Genomic DNA, 22424 nt, shown 5'->3' with positions numbered 1-22424 from the left:
CTTCAATGGAAACACAGCATTGAAAGTGGAAACAGACATGCTAACAGTCCTCAGCTGAGAAATACTCCAAATATATGGCTTTAGGCATTGGCTTTAGGGGCTGTCCATCAAAGTATGAGGAAGGTCTCAAGCCAATCGCTAAATCAGGCTGATCAAAAATAGTCAGTGATTGAAGGAAGTGGACCCTAAGTATATTATAAGCAAAATGTCTGATTAGCAGGTGCACTGTCATTACAGACATTGACATTGATGGACTGATCTCTTCTCTGCGGGCACTTGAGGCGGCCACAGCTCCCCGCGACGGACTTATTTGGAAATACTTTGCGGACGCTGCTATTACTATTTTAGTCACATTTTATAGTTGTCAAGACAACGCCAAATTGGGTACGTTGGATGGCAGTAGAAACACGAAAACACAGCTAAAGATAAATGGCTTCTGCAATTACTGACTTTTATCATTAAGGACCTGGCCCTGTGGTCTAAAAACAGCTATTTTCAGTAAGTAGAGTAGTGAAATATCGAGTGATAAACCTGTATAAACAACGTCAATAACCTAGAGACGTGGGATAAATATAAAATGGCCATTGAGCACGAGGCAACTTGACGATCAATATACAGGCGACAATTTATTGAGACAAAATGTTTTTGCTGTTCGTCTAGTCGTTAGTAATTAATCATTGATCATTAAACAGTAAAAAAAATACAATTTAGAATTACTCATTGTTGAAAGACTGTAATTATTTTGAGGCTTTAACAAAATCGCCTGCGTTTCCTTAAAATGTGTTGTTTCTGCAATGGCCCAGCCACAGACCAGATATTAGTTAGTTTGGATGGGGTGAGACAAGCTCAAAAACAAAAAAAATATAATAATTTTAAACATGATACTGAGTTTTGTGTTCCGAATGTTGTCCACCCACAGCTAGAAATGTGGTTCCAAAAACGTAAATTAAAATTACATTATTTGACTGTTTGTTGAATGGCTGCATTCCATGATAATGAAATCTTTTTTCTAAAGAAACTATCGCCCTCCAAATTGTCACTTGTTGTCGGTCGTCATTCAGTGCTGTACACAGGAAGCCTCAGAAATTACGGGTATTTAAGTGTAATATATGTTGTGTATTTTACATTAATAATAGTGCATATGTAAAGATAATTCTGGAAGTTTTTATAGCCGGAGAATTCACCAAATGCTCTCAAAATATGAATCATGAAGACTTCCAAAGTTGTCACTGTATCGAAAACCCATGTATTTTTTGCTTTGGTCAGACTGGCCAAAAGAGGAGTTGCTATTTACTTCTGCCGTAGTCTTCCTTGGGAGTTTGGCCAAATTATGTGAGAACCCTTGGGGCGGTGGATATGGGTCGAAGCCAAATTAAATAGGATGATTTTAAATTGTGTAAATTACTACGGCCCGACAGTGGATGATACCATAGCTCTACTAAAGATCAGTGAGTTAGTTAGGGGAGCCCCGGGAAAGATAATATTGGGTGTGGATTTTACCTTTATTTAAGATCTTAAAAAAGATACCTAGAACAAAAATAAAAAAGAGCTGAAACCCCTAACAAAGAAAGTTCCGGAAGCCCTAAGGCAGAGCATCTGCTGGTAGACCCCTGGCGTCAATCCAACCCTACTGATTATAAATTCACATATTATTCTAATCAATTCCACACGGCCTCCCGGATCAACTTTTTTCTAATATCAAGATTTTTAAGGTACACAGGTACTGCAATAGGGGCCAACTCTTTTTCAGATCATTCCCTTGTGACAATAGAGTTGGAGATTGAACGGGGTGGGAGGATTCAATCCAGGTCGCAGAAGGATCGTCTCCTCCTGCAAGACCCTCAATGGGTAGCCGAAACCAAAAAGTAGATACTGGAGTTTTTTAGAATAAATGAAAATACGGCAGATATTTTTACAGTCTGTGGCGGGTTTAGGGCAGCCATTCGGGGGCAGATGATTGCATTCTCAGCAGCTCAGTCGAGAAAAAGGCAGGATAAGATTAACCAACTCCAACAGGTGGTAGACACTGCAATGAGCTCCAGAGACATTCAGCCCCAAGGGACGCCGGCTAGAAAGGGCAAAGCTTGCACTAAAAGAGCTCCAAAGCCTATCAACAACAAGTTTACGAGGAGAGTCAATTGGTGGGAAAAATGCTTGCAGGGCTAACAAAAACCAAACAGGAGAAAGCCTTGATATCAGAAATTATTGATCCAAAGACCCAAGATATTATAAGAGAAAAAGATGGTATGGATTACTTTTTTATGGAACATTACTCACAACTTTATGCTACAAAATATGAGGTAGATTGGCCCAAATTCACAAATATTCTGATGGAGTAAATCTTCCAATTTTGCCTAGCCCATTAGCAGAACAACTTGAGCGTGATATTTTGGATGTAGAAATCTTGAATGTGGTGAAATCAATTGCAGGGGCCAAGGCCAATGGAGCAGATGGGCTCCCAATTGAATTCTATAAAATCTTTTCTAAAGAACTGACTCCCTTTTAGGTGAAAATATTTAATGCAGTAAGACTGGGAGGCATTGTTCCCCCTAGTTTTAAGGAGTCCATCATTATTAGTTTTGTCAAAAAAGGGAGGAATCATAAGGATGTTAATTCTTACAGGTCGATCAGCCTCCTTAACACCGATTTAAAGATTTTAATGAAAATATGGGCTCAACGTTTTACCCCGTTTGCCCAGGTTTTAATTCATCCCGATCAGGCCGGGTTCATGGAAGGGAGGTCAATGTCCTCTAATACGTTTTTTTTTTATTCAGGCCCTATATTTTTCAACAAATAACAAAATACCAACTTTAGTTACTATGGTCAACGCCGAAAAGGTAAATTGGGATGCACTTTTTTTTGGAATGCAGAAATTTGGCATTCCTGCTCAGATCATTAATATGTTGAGTAACATCCATCAAGGTGTCCATGCACGGGTAGTAGTAAATGCCAATACTGGCAATAAATCTAAATCGAGGCACTAGACAAGGCTGTCCGATGTCCCCCATCCTGTTCACCTTTTTTATTGAGCCTTTAGCTATAAGAATTTGTGGAAACCCTGAAATTAAACCCCCACTAGAAGGATTGGCGAAATTAAAATTATTCTCAGATGACATAATCCTATATCTGCGCCCTGACAAACAAAATCTTGATCAGGCTCTACACGAATTCAGTCAATTTTAATTGATTGGCAGATATAAAATAAACCAAAACAAAACCGAGGTTTTAACATTGCACGTGGATTGTAATTTTTCTAACTCTAAATTTAAAATCCAAAGCCCATAAGGAAGAACCTATTAGATATTTGGGTATATACATCTCCAATCGATTTGCACAATTATTCAGTTTGAACTATTTAGCGATGCGTAACAAAATTAAAACTTTGCTTGACAGGTGTACTCTTTTACCATTAACTCTGATTGGTCGCTTAGCACTCATTAATATGTCTATTCTTTCCTTACTGGTTTTTCTTTTAATAAATGTTCCGCTTAAAATTAATTCCCATTATTTTAAAGAGATTGAGTCGATGATCAGGGACTTTGTTTGGAGTACAAATATTACAGTTGGGAACCGTTCAGGGGGGTTTAGCGCTACCAAATATTCATACTTATTATATGGCAGGGATCTTGGATCTTTCAGCACGTTTAGTGGAACCTAATGGTCTGCTAGATATGTTTTTTTATGACAGAATGATCCATGAGTCTGGATCGCAAGTTCCTCCATTTTCCAAAACAATTACAATGACCTAAAAAGACCCGATACAAGACTGTCCGAGAGTTCTCTGATAGACTACAGCCCTTTTTTGAACAAGCTGGGTTTGCTGGTTTTCATTATCTGAAGCTAGAGGAGTGCATAATATTTGGGCTTCAAATCCACTCTAGCAGGCTCAAAAGATGGAAGGACTGCGGTCTAGGAGAATTGGGTCTCTTCCTTACCTCACAGAAACTAATCACCTGCCAAGAGGTCTTAGAGAGATCTGATAATAGACTATAAACTGGGTTTTTGGAGTATCTCCAGATTGTAAACTTCATAAATAAATATAATCTGTTGTCATGCAGGACACCACCAGTACTGGCTAACGCCTTATATAAAGCCAAATTAAAGGGCGTGGGAAATTGGTATACCTTACTGAGAAAGGGTGAAGAGTCCCCCCTGGTTGAAGAAGTTCTGGCCAAAATATCTCATGAAACCAACTGCTCCTTTTCGGGTCAGGAGTGGGAGGCTATAGCCCAAAATTGGAGGTCTGAGGACGTACCATCTTACTCAAAATGGGTGAACAAAATGCTAAACAAAAGGAGGTGTGAAGAGGCCTACCCCAAGAGGGTCGGGGAAACGAACAAGTTTACTAATGTTTGGAAGTTCTTCGATAGCTGGGAATAAATGATTGATATTTAGCACTTTAGCACTCGCCACTTTATTTTTGTATGCTCAAGGGTAGGCACAACACACTTTAATGCCGCAGGGTTCTTTGCCTAGATAGAATGTTTACACAATTAATGAATACGATCTATATTGGGGGGCAAAGACAAACAATAACACTAATGTATGCTGTTGGTTAACCCTGCAACATTTTTAGTATTTAACACAGTTAGCACGTTTGAAATCATGGTAGTAGAAACCTTAGAACTTGGCACTTTATTCTTATATGCTCAAAGGAGGACACAACGATATTTTAATGCAGTAGGGTTCTTTTTTTGGCTAGATGGAATGTTTATTCATTTAATGAATACAACCTAAATTTCGGGTAAATGTAAACAACAACAAGAATGTATGCTATTGGTTAACCCTGCATTATTTTAACATCTAGCACTGCTAGCAGTTTAGAAATTATGGTAGTAGGAACATTGTTTTCTGTAATTTTTTGATAATGTTATTGACCAAACGGTCTATCCAGACTTCATTTGTCTTTCCTAAAGTGTTTTTTTTTATTTATTTCTGATCATTAATTATTGTATATTGTATAAATTGCATACCTGCCCTGCTCAATAAAAAGTTTTTTTTTTAAATAAATAAATTCATATCACTAAAGAATACTTCAATGAAGGAATGACACCAAAACAACAAAAATCCAATAAGGGGAACAGGGGATATGAATGTTGAAGCTTTTAAATGAAAATAGCATCAACAAGTTCAAACTGTGGGCAAATGGGCACACTACACTGGGTCAAAGGTAAGGTTTAAGGCTGACCACGATGGAGTGCAGGTCCAGTTTGGTCCTAGTCAAACAGTTATTTTTGGACTTAGAAACCTTTATGGGGAAAAAGTGGCTGCGGACAAGTCATTGGGGAGGATAGCAACAAGCTGGGTCTGGAGCAGCGCTCAATGAAGGCGGGTTGCTGAAGTGCGAGGTTATGTTATGGTTATGAACGACGGTGGGAAAGTCCAAGCACACGAAGTCCGGAGTCCATGCACAAGAAGGCCTTGATGTCAATTTGATGTTGTCCGGCATCGATCCTGATCAAGCCCTCTAATTTCAGGCTTAGAGGCTTTTCTGTAAGGTAGATTTCTTTCAGCAGGGCAAAGCAACAAGTTGAGAGTAACCACCAATTCGATGTGATAGCTGCAGCTTAAAGGGTAACACCAGTCTCTCTCAGTTCTCCATGTAGAAATGCTGGCTAAACGTCCCAGATTTTGATGTTTGGGCTGGAGGAGTACAGTCTAACACAAGCCAAGGGTTCCAGGACCTCAGAAAAAGCACTATGGAGTCATGACTCACTTCACCAGCAACCAAGAGCATGGTCAAGGGAAGATCCAGTTGAAACATTTTAGCTGGCCCTGACAGGAAAGTGGTCTTCTTGCAGCTTTTGTGTCTCTATAGCTTAACTGGAGGCCAACTGACCCTTGGAGTTCACTTTTGTGTCCAGGGTATAAGTGGGTCCAGCCCTTAGAGTTATCCTTACCAGTCTCAACAGCAGATGTAGTCCTTCTTCTGCCTTTCATAGGTCGAACAGTGTTCATGCATACATACTATACCAGTTTCTAATGGCTGGTTATGGCAAACATTCTCGAAAGTGTCATTTCTCATTTTTATTCCCGTAGAAAGATTTACTCTGTAAAACAGAAAAAATATGGCTATTCTCAAATGAACTAAATTTGGCATGAAGGTAGATCTACTCTTGTATTGAGCTTTTGTTGGGTTAGTGTTAATCCATTCAGTAGTTTTCAAGAAATTAGCATTTAAAAAGTGCCTGGGTTGGGCATAAAGGAGTTACATTTTAGAGCTATCTGGGCTGTTAGTTAGGAGAGCTCTGAGGCACAGGAACTGCAGACCTCTGCTGCTCCAAAAAGAAACAAATACTCAGATCAGGGTGATCTTTCTTCCTTCTACCATTTTGGTGCCGAGGATCCAAAGGTGGATCAACAGTAATGGAACACACCAATTGGCTGGCTGCAACATTTGAAAAATCTTGCAGCCACTGTTACACGATGCAGGGACTCGGTCCTAGAATCTTGAAAGTAAAGAAAAATGGGCATATCAGGGATTAAGGTAAGCATACGTTGACACCTAGGACCATGGGGGAAGGGTACCAAAGGAGCCCAAGCATTTACGTTGAAAAAAAATGATTTTGACAAACAATGTGGTCTATAGCTAAAAAAGTATGATGCAATTGGCTAATGGAGTTTTTTCTCCTGTCTACCATTTTAGTACTGTGGATCCAGAACTTGTAGAATGCCCATGCAAATCATAACTGCACAACAAATGCAATACTTATTTGAAGAGCAGGTAGGCTTGAGCAGGGCAGTGGGCAGGAGTCAAGAAGCCCATACAGTGGAAAAAGAAGGACAGAGGAGTACAAGGCGTGGGGAAATCAAGAGCAAAACACACAGTAGCAAGACCCATAGTTGTAAAGGGGAAACAACCTTTACAACGCAACTTTTACAACGCACTACCATTACAACAAAACTTTTACAACGCATCATCCATTACAACGCATGTCTTTACAACGCAACCATTACAACGCATGACACTACAACGCATACCACTACAACGCATTTACAATGCAGTCATTACAACGCATACCATTACAACGCATAACATTACCATCCAACACTTACCCTACTGTTGCACCCCCTGGAGTTAGAATAGTAATTTTTACCCCTACACTATCCAACACTTACCCTACTATTGCACCCCCTGGAGTTAGAATAGTAATTTTTACCCCTACACTATCCAACACTTACCCTACTGTTGCACCCCCTGGTGTTAGAATAGTAATTTTTACCCCTACACTATCCAATACTTACCAAACATGCAATGTAATGTTACGCGTTGTAATGGTATGGTTTGTAAAGGTAGTATGCGTTGTAATGGAATGCGTTGTAAAGGTAGTTTAAAAATATTCGTTGTAATGGCATGCGTTGTAATGGAATGCGTTGTAATGGATGTTGTGTTGTAAAAAATGCGTTGTAAAGGTATGCGTTGTAAAAGTATGCGTTGTAACGTCATACATCCGTTTTAAAGTAGTTCCTCTTGCACCTTCAATGGAAACACAGCATTGAAAGTGGAAACAGACATGCTAACAGTCCTCAGCTGAGAAATACTCCAAATATATGGCTTTAGGCATTGGCTTTAGGGGCTGTCCATCAAAGTATGAGGAAGGTCTCAAGCCAATCGCTAAATCAGGCTGATCAAAAATAGTCAGTGATTGAAGGAAGTGGACCCTAAGTATATTATAAGCAAAATGTCTGATTAGCAGGTGCACTGTCATTACAGACATTGACATTGATGGACTGATCTCTTCTCTGCGGGCACTTGAGGCGGCCACAGCTCCCCGCGACGGACTTATTTGGAAATACTTTGCGGACGCTGCTATTACTATTTTAGTCACATTTTATAGTTGTCAAGACAACGCCAAATTGGGTACGTTGGATGGCAGTAGAAACACGAAAACACAGCTAAAGATAAATGGCTTCTGCAATTACTGACTTTTATCATTAAGGACCTGGCCCTGTGGTCTAAAAACAGCTATTTTCAGTAAGTAGAGTAGTGAAATATCGAGTGATAAACCTGTATAAACAACGTCAATAACCTAGAGACGTGGGATAAATATAAAATGGCCATTGAGCACGAGGCAACTTGACGATCAATATACAGGCGACAATTTATTGAGACAAAATGTTTTTGCTGTTCGTCTAGTCGTTAGTAATTAATCATTGATCATTAAACAGTAAAAAAAATACAATTTAGAATTACTCATTGTTGAAAGACTGTAATTATTTTGAGGCTTTAACAAAATCGCCTGCGTTTCCTTAAAATGTGTTGTTTCTGCAATGGCCCAGCCACAGACCAGATATTAGTTAGTTTGGATGGGGTGAGACAAGCTCAAAAACAAAAAAAATATAATAATTTTAAACATGATACTGAGTTTTGTGTTCCGAATGTTGTCCACCCACAGCTAGAAATGTGGTTCCAAAAACGTAAATTAAAATTACATTATTTGACTGTTTGTTGAATGGCTGCATTCCATGATAATGAAATCTTTTTTCTAAAGAAACTATCGCCCTCCAAATTGTCACTTGTTGTCGGTCGTCATTCAGTGCTGTACACAGGAAGCCTCAGAAATTACGGGTATTTAAGTGTAATATATGTTGTGTATTTTACATTAATAATAGTGCATATGTAAAGATAATTCTGGAAGTTTTTATAGCCGGAGAATTCACCAAATGCTCTCAAAATATGAATCATGAAGACTTCCAAAGTTGTCACTGTATCGAAAACACCATTTCCAGCTTTGGATCATCAGAAATATTAATAATCCGACAATATTTTTGTAGTTTCAACCCCTCCCCAAATCGCTCCCCCAACTTCTCACAAATAAATTGAGGTTTTCAGATCTCAGGTATTTTCCTACCTTGTTATTTTTTCAGTGTAAGAGTAATGCAGAAGGGAGGAGATGTCTATCTCTAGCCACACCTAAGCTTTTGACTTCCATATTTTTCCTTAAGGCATTACTCAGTCCCACGTAAATAAAAGTTGGCTGTAGGAATCATTACCCCTTTAGGCCAGCCAAAAAGCTACTTTAGCTGTCTGCTGAGAACTCTTGTAGTAACACAACACACACCACACTTCACGCACACATCACACAATACACAAACCAAAACACATACATAGAGTAAAGGGCTTTTTGACAGCTACTTTCAGAAATTGACTATTGTTCATCAGCTCGCTTCAGGCATTGGCTTTGGGGTTGTCTACCAGTGCTGGTATCAGTCCATGGCATTTCGCAAATGTGAGCTAATTAAAAAAATAGTTTAGACATATATTTCTAGTCATTTTTTTTTCTTTTTTATCTCGAGGTCTCCGACGCTCTTCCTGTGTACCCTGCTCATCAGTTGCTCCCTAGTGCACCTGCCCCCACCTTGCTCCTGATTCTGCGTTCCCCCTTTTTTAAACATAATGTTTCAGTTTAAGGGAACAGCAACTATTATGGGATACTTGGACTCCCAGTTTCTTTTCTGTGTTCTTGCACACATACGATTTGCATTTAGATTCTCCTGTTCTAAACTGGCCATCGGTCATGATGGAACAGAAAACTCAAAAAAATGATACTTTGACCACAGGTGTGCCACTAAGCATGCATCATGACAGATGTGGGGCCATGCAACATAACGAATGTTCATGCATGCCATACATCATTGGCATGTTGGCAATTCAACCATTCCAAAAAACACCACCATATGGTCACATGCATGCTCATGAGTTGCAATGCATGAGCATAGGGCATGCATAATAACATATTACAGCCTATTTTGTTTTGTTTTTTCAATTTACAGTACCTGCATGGCTGACAGGCATTCCAGAACACTGAAATACCGAGTATTCGCAAAGCCAATAAGTCAGCACTTGTCTGTTAAACGTAAGAACGATTGGTTTTACTAATGTTTGTTCATATCGATTCTGTTGCAGACTCTCCGTCCTGCAGTGAATATTTTTCGGACATCGAAAATAAACATATTCACCAATGCTGTGCTCCTTTTTGGTTTATAGTAATGTGGCTCAATGGGAATTAGTAAATGACATGCATGCTTGGCCTCTAAATATGGCTGACCATGTGTTGTAGTATAATTTCACTCAAAATCCAATGGATTTCCCTAGCACTTAAAAAAATAAGTGCTAATGCCCAAATATTTTCCTTCGAGCTAGCCGCTGGACTCGCAGAATACAGAGTTGCCGAATGTAAAGGCTACTTAGTTTTGACGCCTCCTCCCCGCACTTCGTCCATCTTTATCTCACTCTTCCATGTTCTTTTCCGTCTCTGCTTTCCTATCTTTCTTTTCCTTCAACATGTCCCTTTTCTTCCTGCCTCTGCATCACACATAAAGATAATGGTGATAGGTTGCAACTAATCAGTGTGTCTTGTGACACTCCTGTTTGTTTCTAGGTGGAGCTGTCTTCAAGCAATGTTAGTGGATTTCTTGAGTGAATTGATCAGTGTATCGGGTCTCGTCTCTTGTGAGTGTCACACAAGAGTGTCACATAAACTAGCTTCTAGTCCAGCTTAAACCAAAGGACAGGCTCTTATTGTTATTGCACTTCTGTGGCCGCTGCATTTCCCACATAAATATAGATTTGCTGCACTTTCCATATAATCCATCATCTTGTCCAGTGGCAGATCCTTTACTGCACAGTGAAATGTCACCTTTCAGTTATCACACTTAGGTGTTAAACTGATACTAATCGGGTGAAACCTGTGCTCAGCGTTAATATGTGTGAAATTGACAAACTTGTGATGGAGCACTCCACAAAATGAGCACATTACGTTATTAAACCTGCTTTTCTTGCCAAATAAGTTAGCCAACCCTTCCACATAATTTGGCCCTCCACTGCCGCAGAAGTCCAGTGGTCTTGCCTTAAGGGCGCTTCTTAGATCACTTCCGTCTTCCATAACTTAACTATAAGTCTGTAAATCCCTTGATTATGTTTTATGATAGAAGGCTTTTCCGATGAGGACATGTATAAAGAACTGTTAAGTTAAAAGTTTGGGGGACAATTTACTAATCCCGCAACTCTGGGCAGCAAGCAAAGTTGCATTGAGCAAACAGTGTACTTTTTGGCGAGGCTGTCATGACACTCCTCGTTTTTAGCTGATTTTATTTAAAATTTTGGAATAAAAAAAAAAACAATTTTATCTGTTGTTGGGGTCATTGTCTAGGAATTTGAATTTGAAACTCTCTTAGACAATTGAGGGAAATGAAGAACTAAGCACTCTACCCATAGAGTTCTAAACCATAGATTTGCCTTGGTAGTTTGTGCTCTAGTAGTTAAACTACTCATTACCTAAGCATGGCAGGGCAGTGGAAACGCAGTGGACAGAGTTCTGCTCGGCAAGGTAGTCGGGACACTCCTTGTTTTTACCTGATTTTATTTTAAATTAAGCATGGGCGGATTTTGCGGATTCGCAATCCGCGAATTTGCGGATTTGCGGATTGCGAAAATCCGCAAAATCCGCGAATTCTCGCGGATTTTGCGGATTTTTTTGGGGATGTGTGTTCGCACGGGTTTCTGCAAGTTCGCGAGGGTTTTGTACAATTTCGCAAATTGCGAACTTACTTGTCGGGTCGCCAGTTTTGCGAACTTGTTGTTTCTACGTGCCCAGCCTGTTTGCAAGGCTTTCTTCATCACTGCCACCCTCTGTCACCACTGGCACTCTCTTTGTTCACCCATGCTACCCTCTGGCTCACCCATGTCACCCTCTGTGTCATCACAGCACCCTCTGGTTCACCAGTGTACATTATTGGGGCAAAGCAAAGCACTGCCATCCTCTGTCAACACTGGCACTCTGGTTCACCCATGCCACCCTCTGGCTGGCACACCCATGCCACCCTCGGTGTCATCACAGCACCCTCTGATTGACAAGTGAGTGTACATTATTGTGGCAAAGCAAAGCACACCTGCTAAGTGTTTTAAGTTTTGCAAACAACAACACATGCCCTGCCCCAACTGACATTAATGAAGGCTGGCACCTGCTTGTCTGCTCCCTTTCCTTTTTGTTGCAATGTAAATTTTTTTAACAGGATGCAATGGCATACTTCTAACTATTCTGTGACTGTCAGAGCAGGGTCACACAATAGTTGCAAGTAGGCAACCGGATTCTGGAGGGCCCCTTCAGGAAGCACTACAGGGAAATGGTTACAAATGATGAGCTCGAACTTTTGCACCTGCTCGTTGGTTTTGCTTTTGCAAAACTCGTTTTTCAGTAATTTCGCCCTATTCGCGAGGCGCGGCGTCGTGCGATTTCGACCGTGGAAGACGCGAACTCGTGCGAGTTACCCCAAGGTTGAATACGGGCGCCGCCATTTTGTTTACGTGACGTATTTCCGTTTCTGCCCGCTATGTGTAATCTCGCGGAATGAGCGCCTTGCGAATGCAAGTTCGCACGAGTTCGCGAGAGAAATCGCGTGCGAACTTACTTACGCGCACGTGATCGGGCCGCCATCTTGTTTTTCATTCATTCCTATGTGTCTGGGCATGGTGTTTCTATCCTCTATATCTCTGCCATCCTTTGCTTGTTTTAATATTTTTTTTGATCTATTTAACTTTTTTTCTATCCCTCTAGTTTTCTAGGTCTATAATTTTGTGTTTTAGGCTACTTTTGTTTACTTTTCAACTACTTTTTTAAACTTTTATTTTCTTCTTCTCTAGTCTTATTCTTTTTCATTTTGTCTCCTTGTTCCTAACACCTGCCCAGACCATGGCGAAGACAGCTGTGAAGCTGCCCAAGACGGGCCCCGCAGCCCGTGCCCGGCTCCCGTGTGGCCGTTTGAGGGCGGAAATGGTGGTGCCCAGGGAGATCTTCAGCCCTGAGGAGGTGGGCGCACTCGTTTTCTATGTACAGCGCCGCCTCCCCAGGACCATCGCGGCAGGCGGCAGGATCGCTGGTGGCTACACCAACCGCCAGGAGCGACGGAAGCGGTGAGAGCAGGTGTGCCAGGCCCTGTTTGACATCTCGGGGGTCCAGCGCACCTACAACCAGGTGACCCACCGCTGGACCGATATCCTGGACCGGGAGCGCGACCTGCTCGACCTGCTGGGAGTGGAGGTCCCCGGGCTTGGTGAGTAGTAGTAGCAATTTTTTCATCACTCACTACTCTGTTTTTTCTCCTGCTCTGTGTCTTATATTGCAAATGTTTGCTTTAACTTTTTTACAAAGAGCAATAATGCTGCCGATTACATTGATAGAAGAGGTAAATTATTATTTCAAAATCTTCTGTGCATTTCAGGTGCACTGCTCTCCTTCTCTGTGGCGGTGCCACTGCTTATTTGTTTTCTATTTTGTGTTCATTTAATTGGGCTGAGTAATGTATGAGTGTACTTTACAGAACTGCGTAATGCTAGACACAAAGGGGCAGATTTACAAGCCCCTTGTGCCACGTTTACGCTGCCTTACCTGACGCACAGCGACGTAAACGTGGCGCATCCCTGCGAGTCATGTACAACGTGATGCATCTAGGGAGATGCGCCACGTTAAGGCCTGGGCCTGCGCCACAATGGGTGCGTTCCCACGCAGGGGGGGGGGTGGGGGTGGCGGTCAGGCAGCTGTGCACCTTGCAAAAGTGCCTGCGTGAAATCTACAAGATTTAACGCAGGCACTTCCGCGACGCTGCTACGTCAATTCTTTATGCCTGCTTGCTTGAAGCAGGCGTAAGGACTGATGCGGTATGTTGAGTATTGGGCAGCCCTGAGCATTGCTAGAGTTGCATCGCGCCTGCGACGCGACTCTAGAGATGCGCCCCTCTTTCGTCACGAGATGCGTCACGCATCTGCCTACCCTTGCGCCAGGGTTTGCCACATTGTAATTGCGGCGCATCTGCCGTGACGCAAGGTTAGTTTTGCGTTAAGCATTTGTTCTGGTGCACCTCTGGAGGTGTGCAGCCCAGAACTCGTAAGTATGCCCCTAAGTGTCAGATTAGCAATTACCTGCGCATCCCTGCAAAGTGTGCGGCACGCCAGCACCACCCATGGTGCGCCGTATTTACAATGCGGCACACCATGGTCCCAAAACATCACCGAAGCGTTACGCATCGGTGCCGTAAAGGCGGCTCATTGATGGAGTTGCGTTGCATCGATGGCGCAGCTCCAGCAATGCTGCGTCAAGCCGTACGTCTGCTTCATGCAGGCGCAGGGTTTCAGTGACGCATCATTGTCCTAAATGACTGATTGAAATTTTATATATTCCCCATAGCCACTTTTAGCATGCGTTCCTGCGCAGGAACGCCCTCCCTTGCGCTGGAACGCTCCCTTATGGCGCAGGGCTTTAGAATGGGATGCATCTCCCATATGCGTCACGTTGTTAATATACGCCACACCATGGCGCCTCTCTTGTTGTGGCGCTGCGTCACAAAAGTGACGCAAGAACGGAGCAAAAGAGCTGCAAGGGGCTTGTAAATCTGCCCCTAGAGTAGAGGCTCAGGTGCAGTCCTTCTTTTGTAGCCCTCTTTTTGGCTGAAATAGTTGGTTCTTGTTCTTTCTAAATGTTTGATTTGGTTGACAAGGACATCGACAAACAGCAATCATCAATGTTTTCTGTTCTTTCTTTCATGTTGTACGTCAGGTCCGCCCAGGGGCAAGCGGACCGAAAAGGAGGATGCTGTGGCTCCAAAGGAGGAGGATGCAGGCCAGGGCGGCGAGTGCTCCTTTGCTGGCCCCAGTAAGTTTTCATTTAAATATAGAGGACCTATTGTTGTCCAAGCGTTCCTAATTTAATTTTTTCGAAATAGTGTTTAGATAGGAGCAAAATCCATAATACTACTGTTGCAGGGACAAACCGAACTATGGACACCAAAGACCAGAGTAATAATATTTCCGAGTGGCGTGTTTGGCACACTGTATAAACCTGGTAGTGTCAGCGGCACGGACTCCTCCTTGCAAAAATTGCAAAACCTTTCGCTCAGTCACTCTAGTCTGGAGGACCAAAAACCACAGAGTCTATTCAAGTTTAAAAGCTTTATTAAAAGTTAAAGTAAACACATATATTAAAATAAAGTTAGCTGGAAATGGAAAAGTGCTTGGTGCTGAGTTGATGAGTAATGGAACACATTTCTTGTGGTCGAGCCGAGCTTTCACCTGGTTTGAAGTTGATGTTGCTCTTGTCCTTAGAAGTCCAGTTTCTGTCTGTTCAGAGAAAAATGGTGTGTGTTAAAATTAAGCAAGCATTCATCAATTGTGACAAAAAAGTGCAGCAAGACAACAGCCTTCCCTGGAAGGAGGGACATTTTTACTTTAGACTAGAGTAGACAGTCAATTACTTTTTCTGTTGTTTTCACATTCTTCATTCCTAGACCAAATACTAGTGAGTGGTGTAATCTAACATTCTTAAATCTACTTTGTAGGTGGAACATCTGGTGGCGGGGCCAGCTCGGATGTGGTGGTGGTGATCGACTCCGAGTCCGAGGACCACTCTGGGGAGGAGGCGGCGCAAGAGGAACAAGAACAGACTGTGAGGAAGCAGACAGTGGTGGTGGCGGGTACAGGTAAGCTGGATCATGGTACTATCTGACTCTTAGATAGCATATGATGTGTATCTACAGAGAGTAGACGGTCACTGGATGAACTACAAACATACTATGAAATGTTTCCAGGGGGGGTGCAACATCATCACCATCTCCTGAGTCCTACTCCTGACATGATTGAGCACAAGTATTAAATACATTTTTTTTTAATCTAACACGACATAGAGCTTAAATAAACAAAGAACCCCATAGGGGGAAGAGAAAAATCTTGTGCGGCACCACAGCAGACGACCTGGCAACTACATTAAAACAGAGGGAAAAATAAAAAATTGCCAGAAAAAAACAATTCAATCTAAATCAGGAGGATGTGGTTATAGAGCATGGGTCCTCACAAACTTTCTCTCGGGGCCAAATTGACAGTGTGGTTTGTGGCCAAGGGCCGCACCGAAGGGGGCAGGGTCAGTGGGGGTGGGGGGTGGATCTAGAGCAACAAAAAAAACTATGACCATGAGGTTGAACTCATGTCCCTCCCTGTGGACGCCCATGATACTGGCCTGAATAGTTTTGTACTGCGCTGGCTAGTTGCTAGTTGTACTGTGACACAACTTCCTGCTGAATCATTTTGTGTTAATCATATTCTTAAAGAGCATTGGTTACAGATTATGTCTTTCTTTCTTCATATAGTTGGTCATACTAGAACATCAAAACCTACAAGGAGTATGCAGACTGTACTGGCCCGGCAACGGAGGCTGGATGCTACTGTTGCCCAATATCGGCGGCTGGTGGAACTGGAGGGGGACGACACGCAGTCCAGTACATCGAATGGGACATATGCATCCTCCTCCGTGACCCCACGTTCTGCCGGTCATCGCAGTGCTCCGGCGAAACGGAGCCGTGCTGTCAGACGCCACCGCCGAGCAGCAAAGGCTGCCCCTCATAGTACTGTAAAGGCTCGCTTGCGCCGTGCAATCCACCGAGTGTGCGACCTGGAGGCGGAGGTCTGGAAATGGAAAGAGTACCAAAATTTGTTGGAGGGCCTCCGTTTAGATCACGCCACCCTCCGGGAGCAGTATGATGCCCTGGCCCTAAGGCATGATGCCCTGGAGGCCAAAGTCAACACCATGCATCCCTAGAGTGTCCCTTGCCTCTTTTTTAGTGACTTTTGGGGGGTGGGAATTGGGAGTTGGGGTTTTTGGGGACTTTTGAAGGACTATTTATTTGTTGGGGTTAGGGAGGGTCTTGCGGGAGTTTATTTTGTTAGGGACATAAAAATTCACTTTTTCAAACTTTATCTGAGCATACTTGTTTTTTACTACTTTTGAGCCTGGTGGGTGGCGGGTTTGCAGTAAGTTCGTTTTCCTGAACACTGTCATCGTGTTGGTTCACGTGTAATTGGCCAAATGTTTTCCAAAGTAAATGCCTTTCACAGAGTTTGTTAATTCAAGAGTCCTAGGACTTTACTACTAGTACCAGTGTCACTCTGTCGCCTCTCCTAATACTCCATTATACTACCTCCCATCCAAACGCTTATCTTACCTGTAATTTGTGTTTGAGGGCTGGCTCCACCTGGAATTCACATTGTCCTAAAGCGTTCTGCAGCAGGGCCCCAACTGGAGTTTCCCGGCGTGGATTTTCTGCAAAACAAAAGCAATCAACATTATAAATGTGGCAGCGGTGCTCACAGACCCAAAAAACCTAGAAGCCCCACAGACAGCACCCCTAAGACAGGCAAGCGAGCAATAATAACGCCTAAACGTTCACGAGTAAATGACCAAATGTTTTCCAAAGTAAATGCCTAACCAATTTCATCCCTTAATAGACCTTGCCAGCAATGGCCCAGCCAAGACCCGTAAACCCAAGCGCAAACAAGTTTGACACCCCCCAAACAGCCAAATAGCAAATCGGGGAAAAAAAGTCACACTTAGCAAAATGTATTTAAATGAGGACTCACTACTTCCAGTCCCTCTTTAGGGGACTCGTCAACGTAAGTTTCTTCATTGTGCAGAATCCAGGCATCAGCATTACGGGAAACAAATGGATAGGGTGAGTCTGGAGGAGGAGGATAGACGACCAGGACTGAGTTGTCAACTAACTGTTGTGAACCTGAGGAATGCTGCGGCATCAAAATCAAGACAGTTCTGCTGATGGGCTTGTTGTTTGATTGGGTGATTACAGTTTTGTTGTGAATGTGATGAAGCACTTGCTAAACAAAGAAAGACAGACACACAGGAATAAAAGTGAATAAGGACGAAAAATAAAATTAATGAATCATTGACTCATTTTCAGAACTCGCTGTCAGGGAAGCAGAGCTCGTCCTCAAACTCTGCAAATTGAGTCGGTAGTACTTCTGGTAACTGATGAAAACTTCCCTCAGGTAGGTCGGTGTCCTCTTCTTCCTGCGTGCATTCTCGTACTTTGTAATCTGGTGGTATGAAGTGCTGGTTCATCTTTATCATGGTGAGCCGCTCCACATTTGCGGGCAAGAGGCGGGACCTTTTGCAAGTCACAATGCCACCAGCAGAACTAAAAACACGTTCTGAAGACACGCTTGCGGGTGGGCAAGACAAGTAATTGATAGCCAGGTTGGTGAGCTCTTGCCATATGTTTCTTTTCCCATGCCAATACGCCAATGGGTCCTCAGTAATATTGACCGCTGTTGAGTCATCCAGATAGGCCTGCACCATTGAAACAATGTTCTCCCGGATTCCTGTACTTTGCACTTCTGTGTCCTTTCTGGGACAAGGAAACCCTAGCTCACTTAGCCAATCCGCTTCAGACATATCGCCTGTGACTGGTGCAGATGATATGGTTGCTGGTGTGGTTAACGGCTCAGAGGAAAAGTCACTCACTTCTGCCACAGGCACAGATGCAGAAGTGTTTTTTTGGGACGCCTGATGGCCTGCTGATTCACTAGTAGTACTGTCTTCAAGTTCTCCTACAGTTTCCTTCCGCTCTCTTTCAAAACGAATGGCTGACTGAGCTAGCCAACCTTTGTACTCTGTAACATCTGATGTTTCAAAAGGAATTATTAATTTGCCAAACAATGGCTTTTTGTAACGTGGATCCAGAATAGTAGCACAAATGTAGTGCTGTTGTTTCTTGATATTTACAAGCCGTTTATTGCTAACTAGGCGTTGTAATAATCTCTGCGCCAACTCATATGCTTCATTCTTTCCAGCATCTTTTAATTCTGAAGACACCACATTGACTTGGTGCTCGAGCTTCAGCAACAATGGGATAGCTTTGCTCAAAGAACAGTCCTCCCTGCTGACGTCAGGTGTGAAGACCTCAAAAGGACGAAGCATGTCTGTCAGGCTTTTAACTAGCTGCCATTGCTCCACCGCTAGCATCATTTCTGTCGTATCACCACCCAGGTTGTAGAAATACTCATTGACTACTGGAAACAGCTCATGCAGACGCTCAAGCATGTAGAAGGTTGAGTTCCAACGTGTTGCCACCTCCTGGATAAGTGCTTTCACTGGCATTCCACGTACATTTTGCTGGCGCCTCAGCTCCTTCCGGGCCTTAAAAGAATGGTTGAAATGTGTGCATATTCTTCTGCAGATGGTCAGTATTTTGTCGACTGCAAGTTCTTTTTTCAAGAACTTTTGCACGACAAGGTTCATACAGTGCGGCACTCTGAAATAGCAACGGTTCTCCATGGCCTTAACTACATTGCTGCCATTATCAGTAGAAACATAACCAACCTTGCAATTTCTTGGGGGCAGCCATTGCGAGCCCTTTTTGTTAAAGTCATCCAAAATGTTGGCTGCAGTATGAGTTTTCTCCATGCCAAACATGGCTAATGTTGCATGTTTACGAGCACCCTTAAAAATCTCGACCAAGTCACCACCTGCATTTATCTGTTTTGCAACTCCTGAAAAAGAGACCCAGTGTGCAGTGATGCACATGTAATCAAGGGCTTGGCAACTGGTCCACATGTCTGTTGTCAGGTGTATAGTGTGAACAGCACTCTTCTGCAAAGCTGCCCCAACCAACTCAAGCACCTCTTTATGTAATGCTGGAACAGCAACCCTGGCAAAATAGAACCGGCTAGGAACCTTCCATTTAGGGGCCAGTGTTGCCACGAGTTCAAGAAAACCCACATTTTCGACAAACGAAAAAGGGAGAAGGTCCACCGCTAGCATTTTAGCCAGCTTAGTGTTATACAGGCGTACAATTGGGTGGTTGCGTTGAAATTGCGCATCTGAGGAGACCATTTTTGTAATGGTGCGCTGGACAAATTTACTGGATGATGCTGATGCCTTCTTCGACCCACTTCTGCTCAGTGTTGACATTTTCCGCATTGGTGTGTCTCCCAGACTCTCTGTGTGCCTCCTATGTGTTCCGGAGGGTGTGGTGCTGCCAGGGGTACTGGGTGCAACCGGACAAATGTCTGACGCTTCTTCTACCTCCCCGTCATCTTCAGATGAAACACCTAGTATGGGTATATTTTGGCCACTTGCCCTTTGGGATTGCTTTCCCTTGATGTTTGCTAGGTGCGCAAACCATTCGACAGCGTGCCTTCTTTTAAGATGACCTATCTGGCCTCCGGTTCCATAGTTGGTACCAGTCTTACCACGGCTAACTCTAGTCTTACAAATGCAACAAACGGCTATGTTATCATACTTTGCATGGACACTAAAAAAGTTCCAAACTGGGGACTGGAAACTTCTGGTTTTGCCGCACAAGATGATACTGCCAATGCCAGATGAAGCAGGGGTGGATGAGCCTTGCAGACATCTACTGGGTTGTGCAATTATTTCAGCAACCCTACTTGAGGGAGTCGAGCTGGATGGAGTCCCCCTCTGGGGAGAAAATATGGGAGCTGTAGGTTTTGTTGAACTTGTTGTACTACTTGACTGCGTTGGTGGTGCTACCAGTGCCACGTCGCCAGGGTCACGCTCAGCATGACGTCGGGATAGGGTATAAATGTCTGTCTGCTGCATGGCCGGTGTGGCTGGAATGACGTGTGTGATGACTAGGTCATTGCTGTGATCCTGTTCATCAACATCAGAATGCACCACTTCATCAAGTCCGGCGTTCGGATCCATAAGTATGAGCTTTCCGGGGCCCTTCCTTTTAACATTTGATACCTTTCGCAGCGAATGGTGTGCCTCCCTCTCAGACGTCGGAGATGGTTGCCAATCTAGATCCAGATCATCTGATGAGGCGGGGCTTGAAGAGGAACTTCTACACACACTCCTTGATCTTTTCCTTGCTGGGGAGCTGGGAGAAAATGAATCATCAGGAGGAGTGCCTTCGTCTTCCTGACATGATACCCCGGCTCCAAAGTCAATTTCCTCCTGTGCCCCTACTCCTGGAAGAAGAACCATGGTGGGCACTTGCACCGCTCCATGCGCTGCTACATGGGCCTCTTCACTGACCTCTACTTGCAACTCTCCATGGACCTCTCCTTCTCGACCTTCTCCTTCTCGGCCTTCTCCTTCTTGGCCTTCTCCTTCTCGGCCTTCTCCTTCTCGACCTTCTCCTTCTCGACCTTCTCCTTCTCGACCTTCTCCTTCTCGACCTTCTCCTTCTCGGCCAGCTCCTTCTCGGCCAGCTCCTTCTCGGCCAGCTCCTTCTCGGCCAGCTCCTTCTCGGACAGCTCCTTCTCGGACAGCTCCTTCTCAGCCAGCTCCTTGCGCATGTACTTGTTCTTGTACTAGTAGCCCATGCAGTTGTTGTTGCGGCTTTGGTTGTTGAATAGTACTTGTGAGATGAGTTACAACCTGTGTTGATGGTGTGCTGCTACTTTCTTGCGATGAGCCAACATCACTGGTCGTTGGTGATTGAACCACTAAACAGGCTACCTGTGCAGCACTCATGGTGGGCCTTTGTTTTTTCCACAAAAATTTAGTGGTCGAGCCACCAGTCTCCTTGGTAAGTGGTGCCACTTGCTTCTTCTTCTCCTTAGTAGAGACATCTTTCTTGCAAGAGGAGCTACGGGCACCTCTTTTTGGAGCCATCTTCTTCAGATGTCGGAACAGCAGGCCGCAGCAGGACTTCTTCCTGGCACTGATGCTCAACGATGATGCGGAGTTATTGACTTTGTGCACCTAAAAGCAAACGAAGACAGAGGAACATCAGTAAATATATGTTGCATATGTAGCGCTTCAATAAATAGTTTGCAAGTTTGCATTTATGAATACACACGTGCACACCACACAATATGGAAATTTCAAAATTAAGAATTGCTAAATTTTTGGGAAACAGGAATTTAACATTGATCCAAGATAGCACACACACAAAGGGTTATAGTTTCATGTACCACTGACTCCCCCTGGGCACAAAGGGTGAAAGCAAGGCAAAATGGGTGCAGGCCTATGGCACAAAGCTCACTGCCTGCCTTCAAAATGGCCGCTTGACCCCCATCCACATGGCCAGGACCATGCCTCAAAATGGCCCCCACCAACATAGCCAGCCCCCAACCCATACTCCAAAAAGTCAAAAAACACAACAGCAATCAAATCACCACAATCCAATGCCATCCATCAAGTTTCAGAAGGTTTATGCTGCCTGCTTGTGGTTTTCTGGTGCAGAATTGCAATTTTTGCAATTTCGCGAGTGCGAGGTTGTTGCTTCACGACGCGAACGTGGCGAAAAACCAGCAAAATCCGCGAACAGACCGATTCTGGGCCCCCTGGGCATGATAAAATCACAGCACACTGGGTGCAGGCCTATGGCCTAAAGCACACAAACTGGCTTAAAAATGACCCCTAGACCCCCACCCACACGGGACCAGGCAATAAAATGGCCCCCACCCACATAGCAAGCCCCCAACACCACCCCAAAAAGTCGTAAAACATACAAATATCACCACAATCCAATGTCATCCATGCCCTGGCCAGAATCATGTTAAAATTCAACAAAACAGTTCTATCATGCATGCACCCATAACTAAGCCTGGTAGTTTTCAACTCATGTGCAGAATTGTAATTTTTACAATTTCGCGAGTGCGAGATTGTTGCTGC

This window comes from Lissotriton helveticus, chromosome 1_1 (genome assembly GCF_964261635.1).
Source record: "Lissotriton helveticus chromosome 1_1, aLisHel1.1, whole genome shotgun sequence".
Taxonomy (NCBI): domain Eukaryota; kingdom Metazoa; phylum Chordata; class Amphibia; order Caudata; family Salamandridae; genus Lissotriton; species Lissotriton helveticus.
Note: the sequence above shows the minus strand (reverse complement) of the source record.